Genomic DNA, 20,610 nt, shown 5'->3' on the forward strand with positions numbered 1-20,610 from the left:
CTGACCTCGCTTCCTTTTTTCCATATGAACAGCCGTCCCTCTGCCACAGCACACTCCGCCAGTCAGCCCTCTCTCTTTCTTAAGAAAATACAGAATAAAGACTGAGGAAATGAATTTTATTGCCCCATTTTCTCGCCTTCTGCTTATTGACAAAGACACCACACTCACCCTCAGCGACTTCAGCTCTCCCATTACTTAAAGAGCGGAAGGGAAAATGAATTTTACAGCCTTTGGTTCTATCTGTCTCCTCAGACACCCCCCTGCCTCCCATCTGAAGTGGCACACTCTGCCATCCTCCCTCTTTCTCATTACTTAACACAAAGATTGCAAATGAATTTTACTGACTGTGCCCTTCCTTCTCTTTGCAGCACCATCCTGTAGTTACTCATCCACATTGCTCTTATTGTTTCTCTCCTTTACAGTCTTAAAGAAGGAGAAAATCAATTTTACAGCACCCTCTCCCCCATAAAGTGGCACACTTCAGATTTTTCTTGTTTCTTGCCTTTCTACTCCTTGTTTAAAAAAAAAAAACACGTGGGTCCAAAATCAATTTTTGGCCTCTGTTTCCGTTTTACAGCCCCAGGCTTTCTCTAAAGGAGCAGCACACTTCACCCTTCTGCTTCTACACTGCTGCCCTCTCTGAAAGCCTCACGATGCATTAGCATACAGGTGGTGTCTTTTGTCTGCTTCTGAGGCACACTTCTGCTCTGTCTATTGCCCATGTGTCCACTTTGAACGGCCGCCAGTGGAGGTATTGTGAAAGGGCCGAGGGTATTAAAAGGTCACTTAAGATAACTGGCCCTTCTGTTGCCACACCTCCTCTGACACCTCTCATAGATAAGGCAAAGTCCATTAGTCTGAGGCTGAGATGTCTTTTCCCTGCAGCCCATTCTGAAGCAGACCCCAGAGTTCCTATTCAGCAGCGAGGGGAGTGTGTGGGGTGACTGGGTTTATTTGGTTTTTTGATCTTGGTAGACAATGTTAAATGTTTGAGCTTAAAATGTGAGCACTCACGTTTGACCTTCCGCTGATCTACTCTTTAAAGAGAACATTATTATGATGAAGGGTTTTTGCACGTGATACACTCCTACTGTGCATTTTCTACCAGGCAGGTCACAGAGAGCTCTGGCTTCAAAACAGATCTTTTGATTCCTCTCCTCCCCCAAGACGTGCACTGTTACCGCAACCTCTTTTACATGACTACACGCATATCTGCTGCCCAGATGCTACCCACCCTCCACCCTCTCTGCCTCCAACACCCCTCCCTCCTGCAGCTGTCTTGCTCCACTTGTGGCCACTGCTGCAGCACCCTATTCATTAACAGCTTCTTAATGCTCCCAGATGGGATGACTGTAATTTATGGTGGCCTCAGTGTGTTTACATTTATTTGCATGTGCGCGTGTGTATGAGAAGGTGTGTTTATCTATAAAATCTTTGCATAGCGAGCACATTTGTTTATGCGTGTCACTGATTAGAACAGTTGAAAAAAGCGTTATCTTAATTAGGCCGCACCTATTTGGATCCATTTTCCACACAACATTTGCACTCGGTCAAGAGTAAACTGTGAGCGAATGCAAATATGTTTGTGCTGATTTCCCTCTTCGTCCTTTGTTTGACTTGGGCAAGAGCACGTAATGCTGGAGGGCAAAATGAGGACAGCGATTAAGGCACATATTTCAGGTTTCTACTTTGCTCACTCAACATCGGGTTTGTTTCCAAAACTGACCTCAACTGGAGCATTACAGCTTTTCCATTCCATCTTTCCTTCCTCTCTACACCACTTTGCATTTGGTGGCGCTGAATTAAGATGTCACGAGTTTGTGTGGGAAGTCCCCGTGTTCACGCAAACGTCGACATGTGTGTGCAGTGTGTGCGCATGCACGTGTATGTGTTTATGTGTAATTGTTTGGATGTCCATGAGTGCGTGGATCTGACTGATGCTCAGTGCCCAAACCTCAGCTTACGGATGCCGGCACGCTCACTCCCTCAGGTTGCGGAGTATCAATTCCCAGCTTCTCTCCTGGGGGGTGAGGAAGGGTGGAGGTGGTGGTGGTGATGGTGGGTGGGGGTTATGGAGGTTACAGCAGATTTGTGTGTTGTCGGTTTGCCAAGGAAAACCCGTTTCCTAGAAATGGGGAGACAAACACACACAACACTCATGCAAACAAACACACGGACGGTTCTTCTCGCCTAAACACAGTGCGCACATTCTGTAAAAGCCCACCCACATTTGGTTACAGTGTAATAGCCACACCCACAGATACACATGAACATAAATCAAATGCACCACACATACTTTGAGTGATCCACAAACATGACAAACGCTGTCTTAAGAGGGAACTTTCCCCATTGACTCTTTGACCATGTTGCATTTCTTGCACTTCTTTGGCCTGCCAGTCCAATGGAACTCCACACACACAGTAAAAATAACCACTTGGAGGGCCAGTCAGCACCAATCGGGGCCCGCTCTGAAAACACAGGGTGCCCGCATCGCCTGTTAGCAGGGCCGTTTCTATTTGCGGAGACGTGCGCGTTGGGCAACTTTCAGAATCCAGCGGTGGGAACGGCGGCCTCAAAACGCGGCAAAGGATTGTGGGAGGGAATCTTTGGGGGGTTGCAGGGTCCAACTGTTGCACCTTTGAGCACTTATTTCTAATTACTCCGTTTGTGCTCGACATTGCTAATGGTTCGCAGACGTGACACACATGTGTAGACACGGTGAAGCGACTGAGATGATGGAGTGGTACATGGGGACACGCTGCACACCAATATCCTGCCCGCTAGAGCGGCCGAGCAAGAAAAACAGATGGAAATGAGCACCGGCACACTCCAGCAGACGTGTAAATATACGTATACACACACAGATGTGCATACAGGTTCAGGGACGTGAACACAAAGGCACAGAGGCTGGAAGGAAAACAAACACAGACGGTAGGATTTTTGGTAGCGTTTGCACTCTCTTAGCACGCATGGACAGGCTGTCACATCCAAACACACACTCAAACACCACACATTCACACGAGCCAAGTATGTCCTCATCGCCAGCATGCGTAGATAAGTATATGTGTGTGCGAGTGTGTCCTCTGAGTTGACCACAATGCACAGCTGGCAAGGAGAGAGAGACCCGATGTGTGTCAGTGTGGTCAGGTCAGGGGCCCCGTCTCTCTCCACTTTCTCCACTGTCCAACTTCTCTCTGCCTTTTCTTCCTCTTGTCCTCCCTTGTTTTCAACGTTTCCTTCGACTCTTTTGGTCACATTTTGGCATGTTCGTCTGTCTGTCTGCCTGTTTTTGTCCAGACGCTCGCCCTTCCCAGGTTTCTCCCAATGCAAATATACAAACACATGCAGATGGAAAATTTAAACGAAAGAAAAAGAGAGAAAGGGAGTAAGACAAGACTTCCTCGAACTGCAAAGACACATGCATTTAGAAATGTAGAAACGTGTTTTCAACAAACCTAAACACAAAAGTACAGATATTTTCCTTTGGTCTGTATTTGCAAATTGTATTGCAGAAGCCAGCTCAGTTCACACACTCACAAACATCATGCTTTTACCCTCGACAACTGGAGAGGTCTCTCGTGTGAGCGCCGACCACATTACAAATGCTCAAACAAAACACTCAGTGTAATACCAAACACAAAAGACCACAATACACTGAAAACCAACTCTAAATACAGCCATGGGTCAGGACAGGCTTGGGTTTATCCTCAATAACAAAGACGTGGGGGTGTCACTAGGAGACAAAACACTAACTGAATCTCTTGAAACACCAGCAGAGTCCATGTTCAGTCTTAGAAAACAGGCCAGTATGTTTTTGGATGAGCAAATGCCAGGAGAGAATTCTGTACATATTTTATGGATATAGCTTCAATTAAAAGACTTTTTCCGCCTAAAATTTCTTACATGAGTACACTACTCGATGCAAAAACAAGAGATTTTAGGCGGAAGCCTGGAGGGTCCAGGCTTCCTGAGATCTAATTTAGTCTTTAAACCCTTCAAAACTTTATTGACATGACAGAGAATATACTAATCAGATTAAAAGCACTCAGCAGTGCCTGTGGCTGCGAGTCGGGGAAAATGAAATCGATGGAAATGAGCCTTCCAAAAACTGGTTCAATTCATCTGTCATTTTTGATTTCATGTGCGTGTTGGGAGGTGACTGTTGCCAGCAGGATCAGACCAGGACACAAGCAAATGATATGACCTTTGAGAACAGTTTGGAAATGCTGTGTTGGTATCTGCTTTGTGGGAAAAAGACTTTTGTTCCTTTGGCAAGAATAATCTTGTTTTCTTTTGCCGTGATGGTTTAAAGTTTCAACCAGCTACACAGTTTGGGGCAAAAGGGATATTTGAAACTGAGAAGTGTATCTATCGATATAATTATGAGCCTTTCTTAAAAGAAGCGGTTGATAATAAATCATGTGTTCCCTTGAGTGACACAGGCATGTGTGTGTGTGAACATGTGTCCACATGATTAAATGTTGTCTGCATGCGTGCATGTTTGATGGGCGCGTTGATGACCTGCAGCACCTTTGCAGGCAGAACAAACACACCTGAGCACATCCAGCTTGGTGATAACAATTTTTCATCAAGCCCTATTCACAATTTTTTTGTTGTTGAAAGAAATGTGTGATGTAGAGATCCCTGGATCAAATATAATTAGCCTTCACATTTGGCTCAAAGCTGCATGAAAACCACTAAAAGATCATGACTGTCAGTGTGCACTATTAGAATGATTTATTTACACCCAAGCGTGGTTCAGGGCTTGCCAAAGATGTCTTGACTTCTGGATTGAAGAGCAAGATGACCTTGGGAACAGAAATAATTGGTTGTGTATGTGGGATTTGCATTAACTAAAGTGCAAAATGTCACTACATTCACAGACCACAAAGGAATGTGGTCAAATCTACATTAAGTGGAAACAAAGAGTCCTTTGGGACAATTTGGGGAGCTGTCATCACTATTAAATGTGCAATGTTGTTTGAATGATTAATCAGCCTGTTCTCATCCCGGGGTATCTAATGCTACCATTTTGTCTATTTACTAAATGCTGGAGTCTCAGACATATGCACAAGGTACCTGAGGTTTAGGCACTGAAGACCACATGCTTATATTTATGAAAAAATAATGTTTGTGTTAAATGTGACTCGGTATGTAATTAGTTTTAGCCTGGAATTACCAGAAGCAAATTCACTGTGTGAATATGTGGGTCTGGTCATGCTCTATTGAGGACTGTTTCTAGCTGTTGCATCCGAATGGACGTAGACCTCAGGTTAACTTTGAAACTATTGAAGCAGCCTTCATCCAATCAGCATTGACCATTGTATGAGCTATGTTGTGTGTTTTAACTCTATCGCTGCGGTCATTGTAGGAATGACTTCAACGCCGTTGTACTTACAAAGTCTTTGTCACTCTTTCTACTCCATCACACGCCTTTCTTAATCCAGACGGTCTCGGTGCTGACGCAAAAGGGCACCTTATGCTATTCCCTTTGACGCCAATGGCTTTGACAAAATGACAGTTTTGATGCTTGGGGCATGAAAACTGGCTGCATAAACAGAACGCCAAAACATGATCTATTTTACCTACTTCAGCTCTTTGCTGATTTTGGCTTCATGGAAAAAGAGAAATCATCATAAAAATGCAAATGGAAAACTAAGAAAGCCACATATTGTTTTTGTTGCCAACATTTTGGATGATAATGCCTCACACGTTGTGTATAACAATGCCATCAAACTAATCTGCATGACTTGTCATGACAACCATAGTTTTTTCCCACTGTTGTCGAGTGTGCCCTCCAGCTTGTTTGCTGCTGGTAAGAAATTCAATCTCAAATCAAATCAACCCAAACAACTGAAACCAGATCTGGCCCATCCTTGTGGTTTAGCCCTGATGCTCTACCTTCAGGTTATTTGCTTTAACTAATGAAGGGTGAAAATTACAGATGTGTTCGATGTCTTTCAAAATCTGGAAAGACCACAAAGGACAGCCGCAGAGCTGTGACAGGAAAATTGAGGGAATAAATAATGACACATGGTGGTGATACTGCTTTTCTCTGAATGGCTGACTCATTTCAACAGTGATGAGCTCTGCAACCAGTTTTTCTATTTTTTGTGTGAACCATGGGGAAAAAGAGCATTGTGGTACTAACACACACTGAGCCAGTAAAATCCCAAATGTGTTTAAGTAAGTGAGCACTATCCCACAGGAAGGAGGGTTTTCCTCTGCGGTTAACGTCGCAGATAAATGAAAGAGGACATCTGAACAACTGCAGAGAAAATACGGAACTGATTAGAGGTGGACAAATAGTTCCATCAAATATTTCTTTTGCGCTATTTAAAATAGTTAGAAAATAAAGATTTCGATAAAATTATTAATACCACCCTTATCACTGTCAATTAAATACAGAACTACAGCAGCCAGTTAGCTTGATTTAGCATAGAGACAGGAAATAAGGGGAAACAGCTCGCCCGGCTCTGTCCAAACATGCCAAAATCCACCTGACAAAACCTAAAGTTCCCCAACATGTCAAATGCTGTTTGTTTAATCTGTGCAAAGATGTCAGGTTGTGGTTTAACAGCATGCTGTTGCGTTTGGAGCCAGGTTAGCGGCTTCCCCCAATTTAATGTCTTTATGCTCGGCTAAGTTACGTGACTGCTGGCTTTAGCTTCAGTTTTACTGTACATGCACGGCAGTGGCATCTTTTCATCCAACTCTCAGAGCCATAAAGAAAACAAGCAAAGTTTCCAGCTACCGCTTTAACCTATTTTCAGTGTCTTGACTTGGATTAATCATCAGTGATGAACCCAGGGTCATAGGGCGTTCTGGGTTCCAGGTCAACAGACACTCACCTGGGCGACCCAGCCGGAGGTGATCAGTCCATGACTTGTGTCCAAATGGAACGCCTCACCATGGATTTCCTCTCTTGATCCTTGAGTCTTTTTTGACAGCTTTGATGATGTTCATGCTGGCTCTTCTTTCCCGAAAACCTCTGATGCCAAGGGAGCTGAGATACGATGAAAGATATTTAGTGCATGATGAAAATCCAGATAATGTCTGGCAAGATGCAAATTCACTGAAACTTCCTACATTGATGCATTTCTTTTCATATGATACCTGATAAAGCTGTAAATACTGCATGACCCAGTCCAGTCTTGTGAGAATATTGTAAGGAAACATAATTAGCTGCTATGATTTTGCACATGTAGGAATCTGAGCTCATTCTAATTTTTGCCGAATGCTTAAAACCTAAAAATGGAAATGACTCTTAATCTCTTTCTATCCTCGAGACAGTCTTTAGTTTAAACAGTCAAAATGACACTTGGGTTAATTCATCCAGCAGGATCATAGGGTGATAATCCTCGACTGAAAATTATTGTTTATTAATGAGGACAGCATACACTTAATACCCATGTTGGCTGGCCAGAGGGCTATCAGCAGCAGTCCAATGTGACCCAGTTTAAATCAACAGCTGACCCACTTCTTCTGCTTGACCTGCTGAAGCAGAACGTTCTTCGGAGGGCCGACGGCATCACCACGGTCGCAGTTAGCTTTGTTCACTGTTGTCAGTCCACGCCAATGTACAAGAAGTCAGACAACGTGAAAAGAAGTCTAAGGTTACGTAAGCATGGTAAGGACTGTGTACATGTTCCCGCCAGCATATAAAGTCAACCACTACATTAGAAATAGACAGCCAAACTGCGTATTTGTCTTAATGACTGTGGGTTACCACATTTATACCACAAACAATTTCAGGTTAACCTGATATTTGAGAATGTGGATCTCCAGGATTGGCATCATGAGGTTTATAATAACTCAAAGTGTAATAACTATACTATACTAAGACTTATTTTATTAGGAAAAAAAACGTTTTGTTTAGTTATGAGTAGAGAATCAATCCATCTCAATCTTACAGTCATAATCTGCCAATGTAAAATAAAAATCACATTTGTATGACTATATACCAATGAAAAGTGCTTTATGTTTGCAGGAGATCAAGATAACAGACAACTTTATATATTAGTTGTCCTAGTTTTTATAATGGCAAGAGATTTTTTTCCAACAACACTCGAGGGCTGTTAAATTTGATAAATTATTCTACACTACAAACATCAAAGAGCCAAGTTGTTTAAAATAATAATGCCTATTTTTAAGAAACTAGCTCCACCGTGTACTACTCCTGTATATATGTGTAATTATTTGTTTATTTCTTGATTTTTATTTTTATTTTTTTATCCATATATGTCTCCTTTAGTGGTCAAAAAGAAAAAAGTCGAAAAGCATTTAGACTGCAGTATCAAAGACAGAAGTAGGCATGAAAATACTTTTATTTAACCCCTTTATCAGTGGGAGCAAGCCTTATGCCTGTTTCGCTGCCTTGCTTCAATTACAGCTAGCTCATTCACCCACAACATCGCACTGCGAAGCAATAACACCTTGCTCAAGGGCACTTTAGCAGCATATACTGAAATTAAAGTGAACATATTTAATTTTTTTATTTTTCATTATTCTGCCGCATTAAGATTTTCCTAGCTGAGCACGAATTGAAAACAGCTATCTTCCAGACAGAATCGTGCTATCTCAACCTCCACTCCCATTCCAATGAAGTAAAGCTGAATGTAAACCAGATATGCACAGGCCTGACATATTAGCTGATTTATAAACTTTTTTCAGTGCTGTGATGAGTGACACTTTGTTTATACTTCTCTGCAATCCACACGGTTGGAGTTTTAGACAGCATGTCAGATCCTGCAGAGCTTTACACAACATCTGTGTCCAGTTACGCTCAGTGCATGTATATTTAAATCTATCGGTAAGTTTGATAGACAGCTGCTGTGAGCCTTGCATGCCTGTGCATTGTCTGCACAACTGACATGCAGCTGAGAGTGTGTTGATTAGGACGTAACCTCCACGGAGATGGATATCAAGAGCTCACCGTGTGCGGTGCTCTGCAGGCCTGCATAGGAGTGTTAAACGCTAAGTCATAAATCAGCCATGACACTACTGCTGCTGATGAGATTATTGGTTTCAGCTGTTTTAGGAGGTAGCAGAAGTATTAGTGGTGTGGTTGGTTACAGAGGCAGATTTGTTTTAGTCAAGAACAACAACAACCACAGAGGAAATAACAGAAAACCAAGAAATGGATGAATGCTGTTCGCATCGAAAACAACAGCTACAAAATCTAAAGATGGAATCATGGTTCTCTGAACGCACATGAATGTTTCAACATCTACGCAGCGAAGAGTGTTGAAGGTAACCCTAGTACCTTGGGTCACAGAGGAGAAACAGAAAACTAATGCAAAAGGAAGTGTGCAATGTTTTGGGAAATGAGCATATTTGCACTCTTGACAAAAACGGGTTGATACCAGTCCATGAGGGAGGTAGAGTAGCTCGCCTTAAAGACTGGAAACAATTAAGAAGAAGCCGCTAGTCATCCGTCAAAAGGTTAGAAAAAAAAAAATCTGAATCTCACACACATTATATCGCGTTTGTTTAATCCATTCAAAAACAAAGATAGGTTTGCAGCAGGCAAAGTGAGTTAGCCAGGACGTCTTTCTTCCAAGCAACATTTCCCAGCTCCTTCTGGGGAATCCTTAGGAGTTACCAGGTCAGATGAGGTAAATATTCCCCCCAGTGTGTTCTGGGTCTACCCCAGGGTCTCATAACAGTTGGACGTGCCCACAAAACCTCCAATGGGAGGCATCCATGAGGCACTCTAATAAGATGCCCGAACTACCTCGGCTGACTTCTTTCGGCGTGAATGAGCAGTGGCTCTACTCCAAGCCCCCTCCAGATATTGGAACTCCTCACCCATATCTGTAAGGTTGAGCCAGGCCTGCGGGGGAAACTCATTTCAGCTGCTTGTATCCATCTCATTCTTTTGAAGCCCATGACCACAGATGAGGGTCGGAACGTAGATCAACTGGTAAATTGAAATCTTTGCCTTCCCTCTTCACCATAACTGCTCGTGTGTTACTTGTAATGCTACACCAATGCATGAACCTCTGGCTCTATCCTACCCTCACTAGAACAAGTCTGTGTAGCAAGAGATCGGCATGCTCAGGACTCCAACCCGGCCTATCGCACCCAACCCTGATTTCTAGCCCTGCAGGTGGTGGGCCCACCAGGTGGCAGCTCCATGTTATTTCCTCAGGCTGTTCCCCATTTGGCCCCAAATGCTCATACACTTTTTACAGTCTGTGATTGCTTCACGCAGTATTTTAGCCGCCATACTGCAACATCATCACTTGTTGAAAGGAATGCTAATGTAATAGCATACTATTTACAATGTAGTTTAAATTCTCCTGGGAGTTACACAAAAGAGTTGTGGTGACTTCCTAGAGTCAAGTCATTGTGACCCACCAAGAAATAGTCCCTTTTAAAACCACAACATGTCGTGTTTATACTTTGTTTTTTGTACAGATTTAACAAACATGAGTGCGCTTTAGAGGTGCTGGTGGGTGGATTGTGTTACTCCGACATACACAGACCAACTGTTTCCATGTTTCCAGTCTTTGTGCTAACCTAAACTAACCAGCTGCTTGTAGTAGCAATACTGACATGAGAGTTGTATCGACCTTCTCATCCAACTCTCAGGAAGATGTGAAACTATACCTATAATGTGTTAAACAGAGTACACAGTCACACTATATACACTGCTTCTGCACATGTATGTGTAATTGCAATCCATGTGGGTGTATCTATACATGTATGTAAGTACATGGTGTACGCATTGCCTATATATGCATATGTGTGTGTGTGTGTGTGGGACATGTGATGACTGTCCTGGGGAGTGTGTTGTTGTTGTGTGTGTTGCGTGCTGCTAAAGAGTTTATGTTATTCTGTCCCTCCTTTCTCCCTCGTTTACCGGCTATTCTGGGAAAATCCAAATTACAGTCTTTCAGCGTGTGGTTGGCTTGTGCGGTTCCAAATTTGTACTTTACCTACCCCTCCTGCTCCATCTCTCTGCCTCCGCCTTTCTTTATTTCCCCTATCTCTCTATACCTCCCTTCTTCAAGTGACACAAATCCTTCTGTTTCTACTTTGCCATCTCAGTTTTCCTATTTGAATATATGTATACTTTTAGCGAGTCCTATTTCTTGAATGTGATTTGATTTAAGTTAAAGTTTTACACCGTGCCACAACTGTTAGGATATATGTTGAAGTCATAAGGCACGCGAGTTCTTCCATGCTCTCTCTAGCCTTCATCTTTTCCTTCTCAAACTCTCTCACTCTCTCATCTTTTTCCTCTCTTCTCTCCACGTTTCTTGTTTTCTCTTCTTGTTGTTTTGTCCCTGTGCCTGTTGCTGTGCGGATGGAAGTCCTAAACACATCCATGTCTCCTCTAAAAACATATCCTCCCTGCGGCTTTACTCGCCACTCGGTTTCTGGGCTTCCTGTCTCCCCCTTCTTGGCCGCCTGTAATTACCATCATAACCTATGGATGTGCAACCCCCTCTCCATTCACAAAATGGGTATTTTAATTCTGAGTCTGAACGATTTTTCTTTTTTCAGTTGATGTCTGTTGGTGTAAGGATTTATGCAAATGCTCATTTAGTGGCTCTCTTTGCTTACATAATTACTCAGCTCTATTCCTGATACCTGTTAAATCTATTCTGGCCTTCTGAGTGACCCTGCACACACCCAAGCCTGTAAGATATCAGACATGTAATGGGTTCAGTCACAGGATTAAAATGACAGAATCAAAATTAAAACTCTACGGACACTGCACCTCTGAAATGGCTCATTGCGTTGGCACACTAATGTGCCCTCGGAGGCTTTTGGCAATGCTTTGTAATAATCACTGAATATTTTTAACATTTCAGAAAGTTCACTTTTTATTTTGACCTTAAATGACATGATGTACCAGCCTGCTTTGAGCTCCCTCTGATGAGGCTATACAAGGCAATTTGTTAGTTTTCTCTCACAGATGTGGTAAACATTCAAGCTTTAAAAATGTCCAAATGAAAGTGTTCAAGTTGGCAAACTGAGTCACCAGCTTTGATTTATTTTTTACGGTATCTGAAAGGGCATCTTCATCTCAAGTTTTGACAAAAACAAGCTTGCTCAGAAGACTCCACTTCCCCTACTTTACATAAACAGTGTGTTTATATAGCGAGAAGCAAGCAATAATGAGTGATGACTCAGTTGAGGCTTTTGCACTTTGACATGTAGCATTCTGGATGGGCTCAGTGCAGATTATGTTATGATGACCACCTCCGCCGCAATGCATTACATCACAAAGCTTTATCCAAAAATAGTACAGAGTCTGTTTGACATGTTCTGATGGTTTCGATCTTCTAATTTTAGATTATGACTTTCCAGGCCAGATTAATGAACTTCTTGGTAGAAAGATCTCATTAAATCTTCGGAGAAAATCTGCTTTAATACCTCTCGGCTCAAGTCTGTTATTTCTGCTCTGTTGCTTTTCAGTGGGAGTGAAAGGCGACTGGATCCTGTACCATCTAAAGTGACCAGCTGCCTCATTCTTTCCTTGTCCTTCGATGGCCTGTGGCCCCAATCCCTGTTTTCCTGCGGTCCTTGGCTACTGTTTACCATCTGTAACTGCTTCCTGCTTGTGCGTTTTCCCTCCGTGTAGCAGGCTAGTGAAAACGCATGACCATGATGAGTGCTCACCATTCACCCCTCTAATCCTGTGGAGGAGAAAGGGGAGAGGCTGCCTGAAGGCCAAGCCCTGCTGGTATGACTGAACACTGTGTGACCATTCTCAGCAGCTTCCCCTCCAGCTTTGCATGACAGCGGTCACTTTTCGTATTTTTGCCGTCTCAAAAAAAAAAAGAGAAAAAAAAGGGCATGTTTGGGACAGTTGCATGGTTACACACAATAAATAAATAAATCTGCATAATTACGTAAGCAGTGATTTGCTGAACTGCAGATGTCAGCTGATGTCAGTTCACATTAAGGGTGCCACAAAACTCTCCTCAAAGTTCAGAATAAAAATGGCTCCTGCTCATCAAGTGTTATTTTTTCTCTTTCATGCAGCGATGGAAAAACATTCAGGGTCATGCAATGCACACTGTTGGTCTTGACTGCAGTGTGTGATTTCACATGCTCCAAACAACTGGAATGACAAGATCTTCTCTTCACCTGTTGGCTAATCTCAAATCAGCAGATGAGGAGTCGGTGAAGGAAGCAAGTAAAACCTTTCATTATTTCATGCACTTTGAAATACTCAACTTCAATCTTGCTTTCTTTTCTGAATTCTTTTGTTCCTTTCTTTTTCCAGCTGTTTTTTGAGTCGAGCTTCTGAAAATCCTCACCCTTCACCCTTGCAAATCTCCTTCTCTCATCCATCACAGCACTTTCTTTTTTGCCTTTAACCCTCTGCTGCTTCTTACTGAATTTCTTCTTCCCATCTCCTTTGCCTTTCCACACTTCCATCACTGCCTTTCTCTCCCCTTTCTCCCACTTTTCCCCCTTCTTCCCCTGCTTTGGTTTTGTGAAAGGGGGCTTTATCAGCAGGCCTGAATGGTGCAGGTCCACTGGAAGCAGGGACAATAGGCCCATCATCAGAGGGAAGCAGAACCCATGAAAGAGGAACAAAGAGCCTCTGCCCAAGTGGGCCCCTCTTTGCACCTCAGCAACTGCCTCCACTGGCCCTACATACTGTGTGTGCGTGTGTTTGAGAAAAAAAAAAGTGTGTTCTTGCCTGTATAAGAAGGCAGGTGCTGCCCCTTGGGATTTCTGCATTATGGATCTGCCCCCTAAAATGGGTTGGCTTTCAGCTATCATTCTTAAACAGGCTGCTCTCTGCTGCTGGCACTACACATTAATTATTGTGGAAATATATATTTCTGCATGGCCTCCTGTGCATCATAACCACTATGCATCATGCACTTGTGTTTGTCGGCGTGTTAAAACCCCTACGTTTTACCTGAGGGAGGGTTAGCGAGTGCATGCTTTCCTGTCTTTCACTGTGACATGACAATACATGCAAGTGTCATAAATATGCATGCTCACTTATTTTCTTCTCCGGAGAGTAGGAGCCCCTTTAAAAAGAAACCTGTTTGTGCAGGGAAGAACTGTTTGTATGAGCGGAGTGTGAGACAAGTCCTGTCTGTTAAACAGGTTCTGCAGTAGAAAGTGACTGGACACGAGTTAGCAGGGCGCTTGAGCATTTTTCATCGCTGTTAAAGAGGTGTATACCCATATGTTGTACACCTTCTAGAAACAAACTTTAATCATTAAGTATCACTTTAAACCATTTATTGTTTAAAGGATTTACAGTAAATTCTGCTACTGCAGTTGCTAATCTTCCTGATAAACATAAACATCCAAAAATAACTGAATTCTGGACAGTAATTGGAACACAGACATGCTAGCCACTCTAACTATGCACCACTGTGCTCCGAGCTAAATGCTAGTGTCAGTATGCTAACATGGTCACATGTTTAGCACGTTCACGTCATCAGTTTTGCAGGTTTCAGTAATAAGCTGAAAATTGGTGGCAGTTTTACCATAACTTATATCACGTTTTTTTTTTTTTTTTTTTTAATCAGTTTTCATGGAGATTGATGTGAATGATGGAGATATTTTTTTTTGCCAAACTACAATTTCAAATTCCGAAATTTTCAATGCCAAAATAAAAACAATTGAGTAAACACGTCAATAGATACATGATCTCTGTGACAACCAGGGATACTGTCCACTGATGAAAAGAAAATCTAGTAAGTGGACCTTGAGTTCAATTATTTTTTTGTTTCTTTTTTTCTTTTAATATATCTTAATTTTCTTTGGCCTTGTTTTTGAATATCTTAACGTTGGACTCTGAAAGCCTGTCACTAGCTCGATGAGGTTGGTGGACTGTGTAAACTTAAGGGACCTCAGAAAAAAACAACTTTATGTTCAACAATTTTGTAGATGTGTTGGAGTGTTGTTAATAAACTTAAACCCTAAATCCAACAGCGCCTTAACAGACCAGTCTGAGGCTGAATTGACGCCATTAGTCTAAAGTCAAGGACTCATCAATATTCATGTATTACTTACTGATGTGAAAACTGAAAAGTGTTTGAATGATGATATACTAAGATTAAATCAAATAATTAGAAATTTCTTCCTTCAGTATTCATCATAATAAATTGGTGGTGTATTTAACCTGGTGGAAAAAATAGCTGCCAAAAAAAAGGATACTGGTACTTATTCTGGGACACAATTCTACTTTCCAATAACTGCTGTAGCCTTTCATGGTTATGAACTCCAAAGGTACATTATAGGCCTTTATGGATCTCTTTAATCTCTGGACCAGAGGAACTTTACTATGAATATATAAAATAGCTGCTGCTGCCACAGTGGTGACAGATTGCTCTTTCCGGTCTGGTGATATTGTGTAATAGTATTTATTATTTGAGGGAAGTTAAGGTCATGTTCATCAGTTGATCTTAATGAGGTGAGCTGTTTTCATACATTGGAACATCCATTAATGTCTCTTATGCTGACAAAGACCTCCTATGACCTGCTGTGAATTATACACTTTATCCAGAGGTTACCGTAAAGGTCTTTAGTTCTAATCATAAGAGAAAAGTGCAAATGAAATGCTGTATGCTGGATATATATATAGTATACATATAGTATATGTATGTGCATGCCTGATTGCTTGTGCATGTGCACCATAAATATTAGTTTGTCATTTGTGACTAAATCGGATGTTGGGGCACCGACCCAGATCAGAGGTCTTTTTATTTATGAAACCAGACAGGATACAGGCTGCATATTATGCCGCCCACAGAGCATCACAGATGCAATCAACCTCTGACCCCGGACCATTTCAAATCATTATCTCCAAGCTTAAGAGTAGGGGCTAATCCTTGCTGTGTTTACCACACAACTGGCATAACAGCTGGATGGTCTGTTTGCAACCTCTGTTGGGCCTCTTGGTGGGCTGACACATATGGATACTATCTGGGATGATGCTTTCATTTGGATTTTCACAAACGAGCTTCAAGGAGGCATTAGTGCATCTATAGTAAGCTATGTTCATCTCAGGAGATATGAGAGGCTCAGCCCAGTCTGCTGCTCTAAATCATGCCGTTGCTATTGGCAAATTTCACTGTTTCGGTAAAAAAAAAATCGTATTAGTGACATTAATCAGAGTGTCCATGTTGGCCTTCCCTGCTGGTGGTCTGCTATTAATGGATTGGTGATCGTAGTGTTGTAGAGCCTGTTGTCCCGAGCAGCGTGGTATAAACGCTCAAGGCGAGTGGAGTCAGTCAACGGAACCAACCAATATGCAACCTTGCAAACCTGTCCCCTAAAAGACAGGCTTCACAAACGTTTGCAGAAAACAGGCAGGCAACAAGTTTGAGTGAACAAATTGCTACATTGTCAACCACCCCAGAATTGCAAGGAGATTGTTGTGGTGGTCAAAGAAGTGTAGACCTTTTGACACCAGTTTGGGATTTGCATCCTAAGCCCTGTCTATGGTTAAGTCTGGACAACGAAAAACTTTTGCTAGCGATAGAGAAAGATTAGGATATGGGTTAAAAGTTAAAAACGTCGTGCCCGGTGATTAAGGTCACTGCAGGCTGTTTTTGTCCTAAACCAGTCCTGATCCTCTTGGAAACAGGAGCAAACAGCTCTCCTTTTATTGGTCTTGCATAGCCAAATCTATTAACATGGGGCTTTGCCAGTGCTGGAGAATAGCTGGGCGGCTCATCATTCTGGTGTAGGGAAAACACTCTGTCATGTTGGTATCTCTTTAAATCAATCACAGTCGTCTTGGGTGGTGCCAAGCCTGGGATGCAGAGACGGTGCCCATGCACAAACAAATCTGGCACAATAGTTCACTTGGACTCAATGAGGAAGTGATTACATTTTGGTGGTCAAAGGTCAAGGTCATGGTCAAGGTCCCACTCTTGTGAACACAATATTTCACAATACACAATAGGGAATTTCTTGAAATTTGGCACAAAGATTTACTTGGACCCAATGATGACCACAAAAGATTTTGGAGGTCAAAGGTCAGGGTAAATCTGACCTCATGTCTGTCCCATGCTTGTGATTGCAGAATCTCAGGAACACCATGGGGAAATTTCTTCAAATTTGGCACAGGCATTGGATTCAGAGATGAACTGACAACATTTTGGTGGTCACAGGTGAAAGGTCACTGTGGCCTCAGATCCATCCCATTGCTGTGAACTTAACATCTCAGAGGATCCTTAAAAGGAATTTCTTCAAACGTTCAATTGGACACAAGGATGAACTGATTAGAATTTGGGGGTGAAAGGTCAAGGTCACGGTGACTTCATGTCTGCCCCATTCATGTGAACATGAAGCCATAACGAAGGAACAGAAGGGGAGATTGTGACCATAGTTGGTCAGACACTGGATTAGTGACATCAATCCTGGGCGTCCATATTTGAAGCATTATCTACTGATATGGCTGCAACTTTTTGTTTGATCAGAAACAGCTTTACTGGCCAGGCGTGTAAACTCATAGGGATTCCTTCAGATTGTTCACTGCATGTATGAGTTTGGACAACCATGGATGTAAACTGCAAATTGACTGTTTGGAGGAGGTATATAACCATGAGGCAGTTGTACTAGTTTCTATTCTGTCTCACGAGATGTGTCTTTAACTGAGCAGGGATTGTGTAACAGCTCTCCAGGACAGGTGAACCATGTAACCATGTTCTGACTTGTTTTCACTCTGTTGAATAAGTACTGCCTTGAGCATGTATCCACACACGCACACACTTGTACACATTTTAACTCAGCTCACTCAAATGGGCCGCTACTGACACACACACACACACACACGTCTCACATATCATCCCTTTGAACTATCCCTGCACCTACTTCATTTCCTTTTTAAAAAATATCCATTTAGAAATCTAAAGCACTACACAGTGATGCAGATGTGTGTGTATTCACCGCCACTCAGTAAAATCAATGTCATTTCAGAACACATACTGATGGCCTAAAAGGGCTTAGCTACATGCATGTCTGGCCAGAGGCCACAAATGCGGACTGCCCCCATATAGGTTAGTTGATTACTGATAAAAGGCCAGCTAAGGTCTTTCAATCATTAATCTGTCTGCACCAAGGTTTCCATTAAAAAGCTGCTTTCAAACTCCAGCTAATAGGGTGTAGTTGGGGATAGAAGCTATAAGCAGCGTAGGGATAAACTAAGTCCATGCCTGGAAGTCATCAGTGTCTGTCAGAACAGACGTTTGTGCCCATTCTGGGACCTCGATGCCACAGCGGGAGTGATGCTAGTTCCGGGTCATTTAGTGGGAAATGAGCTAGGATGACAGTCTCTTTTATTTAAATTGCATAGAAATGGATAAGAAATACTTGAAAATCATTATCATTGTGCATAAAAGGGAAATAAGATATGTTAGGACTAAAGAAGTTGGATCCATTAGTGACCGCTTTAATTAAAAGTGCGAACTAGCATTTTAACATCAATTAATCTTTAAAATTACTTTTGAGATCACAGTTTTTCAGCATAAGCTGCTAATACATTCAGAGTATCTCACAACGGCAGTTAGTGGAAAAAGTGAATATGGTGGAAAGAAACTGCCTTTACTGAAGTGAAAGAAAACACTACTTATATAAGTTACAGGCTACTCTCTAGTTTGTTGTTTATATAAAGGTGCAACAATTCAGCTTTTATCACAGCAAGGTGAGTAATATGCACATTCATCCACGAAAGAAAAGCGGTGTCTTTGACACGCCTTCTGTCGTCTAGACGTGAGAATGTAATGACACGAAAGGCTGCTGAACTACATGTAACGAGGTATGAGCGGTGACCTTAGTTGTTTTTCCTAACTCTAATAACCACGTGGGTTTCTTCCTGGTTTCATAATCAAGTTTTACCCATCAGATCCTGTGTGAATAATCTAATGTGACAAATGGCATGACATGGTACCCTTACTCTGCAATATTTACACCTTAAAAACTAAAATATAAAACAGCCATCCAGGTAGATTTATCAAAGTCTAAACACAATGACCAAAACTCATACACACATTTACTTGCCTTGCAATAAACAAACACCAGACAAGGTTAATGACTAGCTGGTGAACACTGTGGAGCATTTAGCATCTAATGAAGCAGATCTTTCCCCCAGGAGTTGGTAGAGGCCAAAAATAGAGCTACAATACTTCAAATTAAAAAGGCAAGTAGTACTAATGCAAAAAAATTACAGTTTGTATTAGTGGAAGCCTTTTGAGGCAGAAGAGGGAACAGTGTAAAATCTGATAAATCGGAGCCAGCTCAGAATGAAAATGAAAATATGGGGGTGTGGGTGCGTAGCCAGCTGCCGTTACACTCCACAAGATGGAGGAAGAACAACAACACTCTGGCAGTAAGTCATGGCTAAGTGAGATTTGAAAACATAGGATGCAGGCTGGAGCAGAATTCAAAAACAGGCAACATCCAAAAACCCAAATAGAAATAAAGAAGCAGAAAAAGAACTAAACTCAGGTAGACTAAGAAACCTGCAATCCAACATAACCATCTGGCAACTGGGAGGCAAACAGGCTGTCTATCTACACAGCGACCTGATAGGATAATAAGACACAGGTGGGTAGAGAAACTGGCAGGAAATTAAACAGTGGCAGGAAATAAAAAACACATGTACACTAAAGGTGGATGATTCGAAAATAAAATAGGAAGCGATTACATAGGGTCCAAACGGGGTGTGACCATAGACTGTATATAATAATGGACGAAGCGTCTGAAATGTGAAGTCAATGCAGAATTGCCTGAAGTGCAATATCAAAGGCGGCCATTAAGGGCTCCAAAAAAAACCTCTGGCTGCAATAGACATCCATTAAAAAAGTGTCAACTTCTGCCATGAAATAAAAAGTCAATAACTGTTTTCCACTAGTCATAATGGCGTCATTAGCTAAATTCACTCCTTCTAATTAGTTGGCTGGCGGTACATTTGAAAATAGTCCCATAATGAATTAAACGTTAGGCCTCAAAAAGTGTTATAATTTGGGGGCGTGTCTGGTTTAATTGACATGCCTGTGGTGCAGTCAGGTGTCCGCTATAGGTGGACGAGCGAATTGTTCTCGGGTTTCCAATCAGATCAAGTCAGACCCACCGCTCAGTCCTCCCAGGTTCATCCAATGAAGGTCACTTCTGGCTCTAGAAAAACAGGTTGGAGATGATTAAAATGCCAAACTTGAGGCTTCAAAACGGGTGTTCACAAACCAACGGCTAACGTCATGGTAGGTTGCCGCTTGGGTGTGACACCTTCAGCTCATCACCAACGGACCAGAGCCACATAAGACCTTTCTCACGGGCAGACACTTTCACTTGTCATTCACATTTTCACTTGTCAACTGATGGCTCAGTTCCATTGCGTCAGTAAGTCGTGACGGTGAACCAACATGCACGCAGAACCTGCCGTAAGTGGAGTGCAGCCATCATTAATACTGTAATTTCCCTACAACAAGTCAAAATGTCTCCAGGGAAAATGGTCTAGCTGCTATCACCATAATACACACCTGGTGGTACATTTTCAAAATGGGTTAGAGAGAATCTCTATGCTCTACACTGCTGCCTACACAAACTATATTTGATGTTCGAAGGGTTTAACAGGATCTTGGACAGACTATGAAAAGTTGTTGTTGTTGATGT

Source organism: Embiotoca jacksoni, unplaced genomic scaffold (genome assembly GCF_022577435.1).
Source record: "Embiotoca jacksoni isolate LCO1_2020_lvr unplaced genomic scaffold, fEmbJac1.0.p SCAF_7, whole genome shotgun sequence".
In the NCBI taxonomy this organism is placed as follows: domain Eukaryota; kingdom Metazoa; phylum Chordata; class Actinopteri; family Embiotocidae; genus Embiotoca; species Embiotoca jacksoni.